Source organism: Engraulis encrasicolus, chromosome 5, assembly GCF_034702125.1.
Source record: "Engraulis encrasicolus isolate BLACKSEA-1 chromosome 5, IST_EnEncr_1.0, whole genome shotgun sequence".
NCBI lineage: Eukaryota > Metazoa > Chordata > Actinopteri > Clupeiformes > Engraulidae > Engraulis > Engraulis encrasicolus.
In genome coordinates, this window is record NC_085861.1 from 53,270,182 (window position 1) to 53,284,294 (window position 14,113).

General features: G+C 43.4%; 1 long non-coding RNA gene across 1 annotated transcript in view; it reads left to right on the plus strand.

The window, feature by feature from the left end:
- The first annotated feature begins 4,367 nt into the window (after window positions 1–4,367).
- LOC134448673 (uncharacterized) overlaps window positions 4,368–14,113 on the plus strand; it is a 46,956-nt gene continuing 37,210 nt past the window's right edge. The window contains exons 1-2 of the long non-coding RNA XR_010034821.1: window positions 4,368–4,485; window positions 6,114–6,353. This is a non-coding gene — a long non-coding RNA (uncharacterized LOC134448673). The remainder of the gene's footprint in view (window positions 4,486–6,113; window positions 6,354–14,113) is intronic.

A 14,113-nucleotide genomic window follows, 5' to 3' on the forward strand; every position in this document is an offset into this window, starting at 1 on the left:
ACTCTACTGATTGGAATTTTGGCTATCGTATACTGAGTCCAAATAGGTTCTCTATCCACAGACATTGACAATACAGTGAGGAGGATATGTGCTACATTTTCATTGTGAAGATCGACTGACATTATTGTACCACATTGTAACTTTGTATGGTGTGATACTCCTAAATATTTTCCATGGTGGTGATATGGGTTTGTGTTGCTATTTTATCTAGGATACATTCCCTGCCTGCACTAGTGGAATACTATTATCAGTGTTGGCACTCATTTACTACAACAATGTCTTCCTTCCTTGGGGTTGCTTGGAACCGCCAAGAACTCTCTCTCTCTCTCTCTCTCTCTCTCTCTCTCTCTCTCTCTCTCTCTCTCTCTCTCTCTCTCTCTCTCTCACCCTCTCTCTCTCACCTTCTCTCTCTCTTTCTCTCTCTCATCTTTCCTCATCGCAATCATTGCAATAATTGTGTCTACAAAACATGGTTTTGTTTCTCATTAGATCTAATTAGCAAAGCAATCAACACTTGGATCGTACATCAAGCACTGATCAATAATAGATCTTGGTCACTTTGTCATTAATTTAGTTAATGTGGATGAATGAAGTAAGATAAAAAAAACAAAGTTTGATTTTAGACAAACAACAGTACATTACTTGTGGACCCTTTTATAGCTTAAAACCACTGTCGATAAATGTGTAGTCTCAAAATGTTGAGACACAAACCATATTTTTAGCAGAAAAAAATAACTTGTGATTCACTTGTTGCAAATGAAATGTGAAAGGACAAATTCAATCTAATAGATTTAGCTTACTCATTTGACTGTATTCTATTTGTTGGAGAAAATGTATATGTGGAAAGCAGTAACGCTATATGCGACTAACTCGCAGGCCGATTCTCTTGTGCAATTAGAAATTGGAATCTGTAAACATAGTGTAGTGCATCTGATCAAGCACAGCTGATATAGTACAGTGCCCATGAATCATCATTGTCAATGTAAAGTTTAATGCTTTATTTCACTTGGCGTTCTAATCTGGTGGGACTTGATGCCCCCAAGACATTTGGCGCCAGAGGCGACCACCTTGTCTGCCTATATGCCTAGCGCCGGCCCTGCGGAGGTCCATACTTTTGAAGGGGGTTTACATATAGTTAAATCATTGCCTTGAAAAATATGCAACATGAAATATGTGAATAACCCTGAGAGAGAGAGAGAGAGAGAGAGAGAGAGAGAGAGAGAGAGAGAGAGAGAGAGAGAGAGAGAGAGAGAGAGAGAGAGAGAGAGAGAGAGAGAGAGAGAGAGAGAGAGAGAGAGAGGATTATTCAAGGGGGGCGGGTAAAATAGATAGTACTTGACGAGGAGGATTGAACTATGAAAGATCTTTGTTTAATGGCTTTAAAAAGGCAAAAACACATGAAGATGTATTCCACAAAGAATAACCACAGGACTGTTTTCCTTTTGCAGCACATATAGCTCCTCAGTGTCAGTGACACATGTTGCAGGTTATTTCATTAGCTGGTGCAGAGCGGTACATCTCATTGCATCACTGGCAGACGCAGTCAGAATAAGGGATGTCATGTGTCATTCTGTGTCAGGGCTTCAAGGCATGCTCAAGCCTGCTGTAACACCCAATGCACTGACTGAAAGCACCAACGGCAGTAATAGGTCACACACTGTTACCCAGAGCTTCCTTGGAGTGGTGAGGCATTTCATCATTTCATTTATTTAAACTCGAAGAATCATTGAGGGCCCAGCCCTCATTTACAATGATGTCGAGTAAAACAAACAATTGCACATATAAAATCATATATAAACAACGAACATACACAATACACCATAAATCATATAAGAGATAAGAATTAAGACAAACTGTGAATTAAAACTTATGAGTTAAAACAAGTGCAAGTATGTGATAAAAAACTTCCCAGTGTAACTTTAAAATGTTCTAATGGCACAAAGGCTTGAAGACCCATCCTTAGTTGTAAGTTATTCCAAACTGAAGGTCCACAGACACTAAAAGCTGTTTTACCCAGTTCTGTGCGGGCATAAGGGACCTCCAGTAAAAAATTGCTGCTGCGGGTTTGGTATGGGTTGGAGTGCCAAACTAAAAGAGATGAAATATAAAATGGGAGTTTGCCAGTGAGGGCCTTATAAATAAAAATAAAATAATGCATGTCCCTTCTGTGAGAAAGTGGAGCCCACCCAACTTTATCATATAACAGGCAATGATGTGTACTATATGGATCCCCAGTAATAAAACGAAGAGCTGAATGATAGACAGTGTCAAGTGCCTTCAGATTAGAGAGTGGTGCATGTCTGTAAATAATATCACCATAGTCAAGGGAAGACAGAAAAGTAGCTTCAATTAACTTTTTTCTGCAGAAAACAGGAAAGTGATATTTATTTCTGTGCAGGAAAGATAGCTTTTGTCTGAGCGTAGTGACAAGACAGTCAGTATGTCAGTCAGTACATTTGAGGATTTAGTACTACAGTCTTAATCGTGAACACTGCTGATGGTTTTTTGGATAGCCTGTGTGTGGGATGAGAGGCATACATTATATTTGTCTTAATTTCTCTCCCCAAGCTCTGTATCTCTCGCCAATGAATGAATGAATGGATGGATGGTGCAATGAATGAATGAACAAACAAACAAACGAACGAACGAACGAACGAACGAACGAACAAACGAACGAACGAACGAACGAACGAACGAACGAACGAACGAACGAATGAATGAATGAATGAATGAATGAACGAACGAACGAATGATTTCTTCACACACCATGATTTGACTTTGAATTTCATGTGATGAGCAAAGTTTTACTGCATGGAGAACGGGGTCCCAAAATGAATCTATTAGCTTATAAGCCAGGACCCATATATACAATAAGTTATAGATATTGTAGCAAAGAAAAATAGTCAGGCATGTATGCAAAGTAATTACAACACCCTCCATTCACCAACATACTGTCTAACTCCATAAGATATTTATCATGATTATGACATGCAAAACCATCCACATGCACCTACACTTACCTTTGGGCGCCATTGGGGCCTGCCCCCTTGCACGGGTGAGGCATGAATGCAATTTCGTTGTGTGCAGTGTGCTGTGGAGTGCTGTGTCCCAATGACAAAAGGAGCTGGAGTTTCCCAGTTGGGCTTTCACTTCACTTATCACTGTCACTTCACTTCACTACGCACGCACGCACGAGCGCACGCACACGCACGCACACGCACGCACACACACACACACACACACACACACACACACACACACACACACACACACACACACACACACACACACGCACGCACACGCACGCACACACACACACACACTCAACCCAGCTAACCATGGAAGAGGAGATTTTAGCTACAGGTTACAGCAGATGACTTAAAAGATGATTTTGAAGTTGGATATCATGGGCATCACCTTTAAAGCTTCATCAATTTTGTTCCAAATCTGAGGCCCCCACAAGCAACACTCATATTGGTGCGCACACACCTGCGATATGCGGCAGATGAGAGGAAGAGATGGAGAATTTAACTTCAACTTCAAAGAATTTAACTGAGATGGCTAGAAAATAGTTAAGATGAGGAAAATAGTCAGGCATACATGCCCATAACTTTTTACTGAAACTTTTAAGTGTTTTATTGTTTTGATGTTGCTCATACTTTGGTCATGTACGCCCAAGTGCTTATTATCCATACACTACAGGTGAAGTAGGTGTACCAAAAATGTCATCATTATCAGCCCAAAGACCATTTTATTCTTTTTCAAAAACATTTGCAGGCTAAGGTAAAGGAGATGAATGCAAAGACCTGTTTAATGTTTCAAGTCAAGCTAATGATTTACAGTGCATAATTAGTTTGCAAATAAACTTTTTGGGCATACTTTGTAATCCCTATACAGGATAGGTGTAGGTGGGCAAGTTGAACTAATTTGATATGAGTCATACATTTGTTCCAGAGCCACTGATTTGTTCTTCTGGATGTCTGGCGGGAAGTCCCAGCGGAGAGGCAAAACGCGCTATGATGTCCATTTACTCTTACTCTGCACAGGATCAACACCTCCTGCCAATTCCTCATCTCTTTGTTATTATATTTGATGAGGACCTTAATGCGATCACAGATACGCACAGTAGGGCTACTCCGCAGAGCCAGGGAGAAGAGTTTAACAGGTAGCCTACAACATGATCTCTCATTAGGCACTTTTAAACTCCGCCGACAAAACATGCAAGGCATTCACATTCTGCCGATAACGATATTTGTCTGTCTGGGCTATCGTATGAAGTCGTGATGTTTTATGAATGGTGATGAGTGCTGGGTTTGTTGTTATTTAGTTGCATGTAGAGGGCGGGACCTGAACTGGATGAACAAGGCGCGGCCAAGAGCTCCTTCACACGTGCAGACAAAGAGACCCAACAACACAACCAAAATATGCACTTCCAAACTTTTTGCATCCCGATATCTTCGCTGGGAAACTGTGAAAAATGCAGTGGTAAGTTATTCAGCCCGACTGGGTCATTTGTTTTCATCTTTATGGTGTTTGGTGGTTTATTTTGGCAAAAAAGTTTGCGATGAGTTGGTGCGTCAGCTTTCAAAGTTGAGCACACAAAGCGGAGCTCCTTTGTTCGGGTGGAGAGCGCTTTGAAGGGAGAGCAGGGATGCCCAACTCTTCCTATCCCAATGTAGGAACTCGTCTTGTCTGGACTAAAACTACTGCAACTGGATAAACGGATAAATTTACTCTGATATAAACTGATAGAAGATTTCAATAGTTTTTCTTCACGGGACGATTTCGAAGCGTAAAAGCTGTCAAAAGTTACGAGACGCAAGGAGTGGATGTTGATTTGGGTTTAACTCTCAATTATAGACAGATCTTTTCAAAAAGCACTAAAATGGATGCCCTTTGCCACGTTAATAATTGTGCATTTAGGAAAACTAAGAAAACCACTGTACAGTCTCGTCGTGCTGTATGTTTAATTTGCAAACAAAACTATCAGGTGCACTATTAAATCATTTATAAGTTTCACCAAACAAAAATACAGTGGAATAACTTCAGATCTGGAAGCAAAGTTTTAGAAACCTAATGGACTTTAGGCATAAAGGATGTACTTTGTCCTATAGTGCTGCACATGTGTGTGTGCAACAGGTTCAGTGCCACATCAATTCTGCTCCTTTGTTTAAAAAACTTGAAAAGACAGAGCGCATGTCTTTGTTCTGTTGCTCGCGGAGTGGACTGTACCATGGACAAAGGAGAAAATAAACTCTTAAAAAAGTAGAAGTGCCGACAAATTTAAATTAGCTATAACACTAACGAATTGTTTTGTGTTGGATACGTTTTTTTTTAGTTTTCTTTCGTTTTGATCCACTCGAAAGCATAGTCATTAAAACACCATCCTATTGTTGGTAACATCAGTCTAATTTTGCTCTTCTCCCACAACTTTATTAATAGGCTAACCCGTAACTATATCCTACTTGCAGTTTACTGTACCAAATATATAACAAAAGCTGCAATGCCCCCAAGTAGGTGTCGAAACTTTATTAACCAACACATTCAATTGTTCACATTCACTTGTTCACATTCAAGTGTGGTGATAAACTTTAACAAAGGAAAAGCTGGTTTTGTCCAAGTGAACGGGGTGATTAAAATGTAGAGACAGTCATTCCTAGGCAGTGATTTTAGTAGGCTAGCTAAACACAAGTTTTACTCAACTCAGATACTTTCAGGCGTATATGCATCCTGAGCTTTATCGTTGTCATATTATAAAATATAGGGGTCGATTTAATTACCCCATCACAATAAAATACCAGTTATTAGTTATTATTATTTATTATTAGCCCAGCATCGGCCATTTGTTCAACTTGCACTTTTATTTTAGTTTTTGACCATATGTGATATTTCTGGACAGGGCAGGGGTGTTCCAAAAAACTTACCCAAAGTGATATCGTAATAGGCCTAGAGCCTATAAAGCCCGAAATCCTAGGAAAATGAGAAAAGAAAGTAAAACCAAACAATACTATCAAGAGTAAATGTAGGCCTATTTAATCAACAGTTACCCATAATGTATGCCTGCATTCTGACCAATGATGTTCTCACTTTTGGCATGTATGTGCAACCTTCAGCTTGGACGCAGAGGCCACACTCACTCCGCCTCACCACAAAAATGGAATGCTCATATTTTGGAAGGAAATCGCCTTTGGATGGATTTCGGGGATTTACCAGTGACATTTTGGCAAAGAGACTCTATTTTCTGTCCTCTGGAATACTGCTGCGCAGCGACATTTTGGATTACGCTCTCCTTCAGAAAATGGATTATCATCATCAAGGGATTGAAGTGACACCTCAATCTGCCGAGAATGCAGGTGAGTTCAATGACCAGTGACGAGTAATTGAAAGGCGGTAAATAGCAGGGGAAATGATGAGGTTATCCCCACCAAAGTTTCCAGACTTAATCACACGTTTCAAGAAGATGCATCTCACGCTTAAAACAAAAAGAGGTGCAAAATGAGAACCACAGGAATGAAAAGGTCATGCTTCAATGAAAAATGTGTGTTGTATCCTATCAAAACATATGCACTGATATTATAGTCTGCGTGTATGGGCCTTGAAAGTGTGTCGTTTGGCGTGGCTCCAGTCATTGTCACAGACATTAAACAAGGCACGACAATACATGTATGCTGAGGCTGGATAGCTATAGGTGTTGTATTTGTAGGTGAACAACATCGGTTCATGGTAATCTTCAGCAGAGTAGGAGCTGGACAGCGGCCCCGCGCAGAAGGAGCCGGACTGGGCTGGTGAGTGGTTGCGCTGCCCCGGCAACTCACCACTGCGCCTCTCCGGCAATCTCACCACTCTCACTCGTTCTCTCTCGGATCAGGCAAATACTCTAGCATCGCGCCAACATAACACACAGAGTTCTACAGCAGTTGAAAGCGCTGTGTTTATGACACGCAGCCCCGCAGTGACTGCATGGTGGCGCGTCACCACTTTTACTCCACGGTGATGTCATTGACAGCCAATCAGAAGCAGATAGAGAATCATTTCCAACGTGGCACAGCCCCGCCCCCTTTCCTCCTCTCCACAACCCCACTCATCGCACCCACACACATGTATCTCCATGCTGCAGGACTAGGAATCGTGGACAAGCACGCGGTCGGGAGATGAATGCGCTGGCTGGCGGTTGAGTGTGCATGCGCAGCCCACATAGCAGAATCTCTGCTATAGCCCAGTGCTACAGCAAAATTGAATGGAATTGAATTGAATTGGATTCATAATTATACAGAGCACAAGACTGTATCATGCACATTTTTTTCATCATGAAGGCATTTCCCCCCAAATATGTGATGCAGAATGGCCAATTTGCAGCAACATTTGCTGTAGATTTTTCCCCTACTAATGCAATATTGCAGGGGCTTAGTCACAGGCTAGCTGTGTCATGCTGTATTTTAGGATCGTGTCCCAGTTACCAATACCACTGTGGAGCCTGGTGGTGGGGTGGACAGGCATGGCTAAATGATGACTAATTCTTCTGGACATTATTCAGAATGCATGAATGGCCGAGTGTGTGTGTGTGTGTGTGTGTGTGTGTGTGTGTGTGTGTGTGTGTGTGTGTGTGTGTGTGTGTGTCTGGGCCATTGGGCTGTCCAGAAAAGGACCCACCTGCCAGAGAATGGTGATGGCGTTGTTAGTGTGTGTGTGTGTGCGTGTGCGTGTGTGTGCGCGCACATGTGTATTCTTGTGTGTGTGCGCGCACATGTGTATTCTTGTGTGTGGGTGTGTGTTGAGTCTGCATCTGTTTCTCTGGGACAGAAGTGTGTGTCTCTCAGAGTGCCTCAACTCCAGCTGCCCATCCTCTCTCTCTCTCTCTCTCTCTCTCTCTCTCTCTCTCTCTCACCACACACACGCATGCACGCACACAGGCACACACGACACGCACGCACGCACGCACGCACGCACGCACGCACACACACACACTCTTGTGCACTGCTGGTCAGCGTCCCTCTTGTTAATTGGCCTTCAGCTCCCATTTTGTCAACGGAAAATGCCTGCAGGTGCTGCTTGCAAATGAACGGCAGCGCTAGCTCCAGGGTAGAGGAGGAGGAGAAAGAGGAGGAGGAGAAAGGGAGGAGGAGAAAAGGAAAGAGGAGGATAGGACAAAATGAAAGAGGAAGACAGAGAGGTGAGGGAGGGGGGGTGGTTGGGGTTGGGTGAAGTGGTCTAATACAATATAGTCGGTCATACACTGCCAAAGAATCCTGGTGCTTTTTCTCTATTTTTGCTCTCCTCTCCTCTCCCATTCTCTCTCCTCTCCCCTCTTCTCCTCACCCCTCCTCGCTTCGCCTTGCCTCGCATTGTCTCTTCTCTTCTCTTCTCTTCTCTTCTCTTCTCTTCTCTTCTCTTCTCTTCTCTTCTCTCCTCTCATCTCCTCTCCTGTCTTCTCCTCTCCTCTCCTCACTCCCTCTCTCCTCTCATCACTCCTCTCCTCTCCTCTCCTCTCCTCTCCTCTCCCATTCTCTCCTCTCCTCTCCGGCCCACACAAAAGCTGAGGCAGTGAGGGTCGATTGAATAGCCCCCTTGGTGCAGATGGCATTGTTCCCCCCGACTGTACACCCAGAGCGGGGGGGGGGAACCCCGAGTGTCACCACCTGTCCCAACCCCCATCCCTAGCACACACACAACGCGCACAAACACACACACACACACACACACACACACACACACACACACACACACACACACACACACACACACACACACACACACACACACACACACACACACACACACACACACACAGCCCACTTTGTCCCAGCTTTCTCCTTTTACGTAAATCGCATTCATCCACTGACTGAGGGAACAGTCAGAGAGACAGAATCGCTCTTACAGTCTTGAACAGAAACCCCACTGCAGATGTCCTGTGTGGGGCCAAACGGGGTTGCCCTGGGCTGCATTGTATAGTGTGGATGGGATGGGGGGTCCCCTCTTTTCTCTTCTCTTCTATTCTCCCCTCCATCTCCTCTCCTCGACCAGGGAGGAAGGCCTCTTTAGGGGGGAATGGAACAGGGGTAGCAGGTGCTCTGACAACAGGCCTATTCATCCACCTAAGAATGTTTGTCGGACCCATATAGGGTCCACTCAACACATATATACGTAACACACATACTCATGCACACCAGTTCTTTTAGGATTAAGAAAGTGAAAGCCTGGGCAAACACATACAGTACATGCACATATAAAAACGAACACACACACACACACACACACACACACACACACACACACACACACACACACACACACACACACACACACACACACACACACACACACACACACACACACACACACACACACACACACACACACTTGCTTCATAGCTAATCCATGTACGTACACGGCTCTGTGTCCCTATTGCTACACACATCCGCATGGAGAAGTGAAAGTCTGAATCACGTCAGCAAATTCTCTGTGGTGACCAGAGAGAGTGTGAGTGAGCGAGCCTGGCCCAAGAGTCATCAAGACGGAGCTGTAGCGCCTGTTCAGTCTGCCACGCCATCTGCCCACAGCCTGTCACCGTTTTAGTCTTATACTGTATACGGTCGGCTACATGGAATGGGTCGAGAGTTTGCTGTGTGTATGTGTGGTTTATAGATAGTTACATTGCTTATTATGAAGGTTTTGTGGGCTATTTGTATGTTCATTATATGAATAGCCTATATGAATATGAATATGTGGATATGAGAATCTGGAAATGCCTGTCATCTTTTTGCTCTTATATCTGGACACATTGAGCTTGTAGAGAGTTGGTGTGTGTATATGTGTGATTTATAGTTACATTTCTAGTTATTATGATTTTATGTGCTATTTTTATACTTATACAGTATATCAATGACAATCTGGATGTACCTCTGTTCATTACGGGTTTCCATAGTGTTAATTACTGTACACAATGCAGTATTGGCCTACACTACCTATATGTTTTGTTGTGTATGGCAAAGAACAATACAGGACAGAAGTATAAGTCATATATTGTTGGTGGGATTTTTGCAATAAAGAAAGTATGTATATGTTTGCACAAATAAAAAGATTGTGAGATTTGTCAGTGAGTTCCAAACGTTGTGTTTGGTCCTTGGTAATTGTGAGACTCAACCTTACTCTAAAAGGACACAAGGCTGTGTGGAGGTACTCATTCTTTGTAGGATTGTTCTGTAACCCTTAATTATGTGGTGCAACAACATGTAATACATTGTACATGGAACACTTATCCTAAACATAGGGGATAGTGTGGGTAAATATATATATTTTAAATCGTTACAGACATTGTTACATTGTAATTGACGCAACAGGGGTCGTAAAATAGCCCAAGTGATTACAATCGAATCATATGTTTTTCCCCCCCTTAAAGACAATTGCACTTGTACAGGGACACATGCTGACAAATTCCGTATCTGACTGAGATGACATTCATGTGTATGGTTGTAAGATCACCTTGGCTTTTTTTGTACGAGTGTGGAAATGCTTCTGTACATCTTCTGTATGTTTCTGTATACCCTGTTTATCTATTACTTAGTATTGTAAGCAGCATACGCACAATTATGCCAAGTACATCAGGCAGTGTGGACAACATTTGTACATTTTGTCGTGGTCTGCAAAAAAACCCACTTTGTGTTGTTGGCACAAATAAAAGACTGAACGATTTATCAGGGTCCTGTACACTTCCCTTTGTATGACACACTCTCCTACTGAATAGAAGACGGTTCTGTGGCTGACAAGGATTAATGTGTGGGTGTGGCGTAAGTCTAATGAAATGCAGGATGAGTCTGAAACGTTACCATTTATGTAGCCCGGGCAGGAATTTCAATCCAAGTTAAGCAAATTGAGCTTTTTCCAATTGTATTTTAGAAAATGAAAGGATACATTAGCTTGTGCCGTAGCAGATTGCCAGTCTTTCTGGGGTCCACGTGTCCAATGGGCTAAAAGTCCAGCATGTGAGATTTCCTTTCGTCTTTCATCAAACTTGCCAGGGTAGAGAAGCGATGAGACAATACATTTAGCTTGTAAAAACGGACACATTCATAACCGTGGAGGTCTGTGTATTTCCGTAATTAGATAACACAGCTTACAGTAGATCAAGGTGGTGCAAGAAAATGAGGGCTGGACCACCTTCATGTTCAAATGTAAATTGTAAAGCCAGAAGGAAGACTTGAAATTGGTGCTGGTGGAAAAAAACAGACAATAAGGGACACCAGCAACACAAATTTTGAAAATAAAGGTACAGATATGACTCACTGGACCTTAAGTTATCAGATTGATGCTGTAATGTGCAGACTTCTGTCTTCCGTTTGTACTCTCTCTCTGCGCAACTGTATGTGTGTGTGTGTGTGTGTGTGTGTGTGTGTGTGTGTGTGTGTGTGTGTGTGTGTGTGTGTGTGTGTGTGTGTGTGTGTGTGTGTGTGTGTGTGTTTGTGTGTTTGTGTGTGTGTGCGTGTGTGTATTTATTTAGATTTCAGCTGATGTTTGTCATCTGCACTGCTGTTGTCAGGCTATTTTCCTCTCAGCTGTTTTCCATTTCTCTGTTAAACATGAGGCCTGGATGCCGTCATATCGTATGAGCTAGTGGTTAGTCCAGCAAGCAAGCCCCTGCCTGTCTGCCTGCCTGCCTCGCTGTGGTCACAGCTGGCTAGGACATAGTGCGCGCAGAGCATTTGCCCGGTGGACTTGGAGGATTTTGGCCTGCCCCTCCCCTCAGTGGTATCAGTGCTTCATGCCACAACAACAGGCCTATCTCAAATAGTGAGGTATAAATAATACATTTTGGCTAAAAAGTTGACGCTCTCTTCATTGTCTCTCTCAATCTCTTGTGGACCGGTCTGAAAAAATGCCCGACCCGCCCGTTTTTTTCCCCTCTCTCCCAGTCCAACCCTAGCTGTGGTGCATGGATGGATCCCCTAAATCCTTTTCTGCATTCTCACACGCACTGGTCATCCCACACGCTCACCATGTAACACCACACGCAATCCGTGGGCAGGCTCGGCCAGACCATAATGAGGGCAGGCGAGCGGTGCAGTGCACGCAGGGGTGAAAACAGCAAAGGTGCTTATTTATTTCAGTTCAAATAACGCTCGAGTGTTTTTGTGCTCGGTTATAGCTTTCGCTGAGTGAAATTTGAATGCGGTATTGTAGTATTTCTGTTCTAGCCACAAGCAGAAACACACTCCTTTAGTTTGTCTGTTTGTGTGCAAACTAGGTTATGTCTCATGAAGGGGTCCTGTTTGTGTGTGTGTGTGTGTGTGTGTGTGTGTGTGTGTGTGTGTGTGTGCGTGCGTGCGTACGTGCGTGCGTGTGTGCGCGCCCGCACGTGTGTCTTTCTGTGTATGTGTGTGTCGCTGTGCGTGTTTCGGCTTGTGTGTGTGTGTATGTGTGTGTCGCTGTGCGTGTTTCGGCTTGTGTGTGTGTGTGTGTGCTTGCGCGTGTGTTTATGCGTGCGTGTGTGTCTTTCTGTGTACATGTGTGTGTGTGTGTGTGTTTCTATTCACATTCAAATTCCTGTTTCACGAGGCGATGTGTTGGGAAAACTGGGCCTCCTTATCTGCATCACTGTGTATCAACCTATGTTTAGATTAGGTCCCGTCAGAGCGGGGAGGAAGTTTATCTGCATTTTTATTTATAAAAAAACACCCTGTTATCCACGACACAGTCCACAGCAGGGCCCAGATAATAACAACCATACAGAGCATCTCCCAGCAGCGCCCAGGGGCAGATCGTGGACGTGTTTGGCAGCAGAAAAAGCTGGCGCCCTATCTGGTATTTATCTCATTTGAACACCTCGCTCGCTCCACGCTGCATACACATTTATAGCATTTAGATACCCTGATGGGGTCTTTTAAGATGGCACCGATAACTCCGAAAGGTTGATTTGCAACAATCTCGGCACGGTAAATATCCTGAACGATGACCAAAATGATTTACATTGTGCTGTTATTTGCCCATCAGTCAGAGCGGGAAATGTGTTTATACAGTTTGGCGAAATGGAAGGTAGATTTTACGGATGCATTATAGACGTAATATGCTGTCCGCTCAAGATCTAGACGTTTAAAATGGCCGCCATTGAATGCATCTTGTCCCGCTGTGCTTTTGCAGTGATGGGCCAGGCGGCTTTGTCTTGGAACGAGCACATAACCCTGTGTGTGTAGATGAGGGGCACACACACACACACACACACACACACACACACACACACACACACACACACACACACACACACACACACACACACACACACACACACACACACATTTCTGTTTTTGACTCTGTGTGTAGACAGTAGAGGGGCACCCAACACACACACACAACACACACGCATACACACACACGCCCACACACACATCGGGGCACATTTTGTCTTAGGAAGCACACGCAACAACATAAGAACACAGACATACAGAATTTGTCTTGGATTGCGCGCACATACACACATACAAGCACACATACAATTTTTTTGAGACTGGGGTTATGTTAGGGACACTGCAGGGTTAACACTGGACTCACAAGGATCTCTGTCAGTTTTACATGGTCCCTTTTATAAATGTACTATTCACAGAGTGGCAATGACCAAGTCGTAATTGTATTACTAAAGGCTATGTGTAATGTTGTAGTGTTGTACTATGGAATTCTTTTCAATGACACGGTTTCACTGGTGGAACATTGTGCATTATAAGGTTAGTAAGGAAACAAATAATTCAATAAACAGACATAAGATGGAAAGAGTTAAATAATGCTTCAGTTACAGAGGCAAATTATTTTTTTGCAATTTAGTTTTTCCTGCAATTAGAGCATGGAAACACGAGCACGAGCACCCCTCTCTCTCTCTCTCTCTCTCTCTCTCTCTCTCTCTCTGTTGTTGTAGGTTTGTAAGTGGTTTAGATGGGGACCGGGAGACTATGGCTTTGAAGAGGAGTGCCTCTTATCTGCTCATTGTCTTTTTAGCCAAGGGCATTTCACTGTTGGAGCAAATGCGATTAATGCAATTGCATCAACACTGGTAATTACGGAGGGCATGAACAACTGGGATTCCTGTTGTTAGCAATAAGGAAAACCTTCATATATGAGGTTACACTTTTCT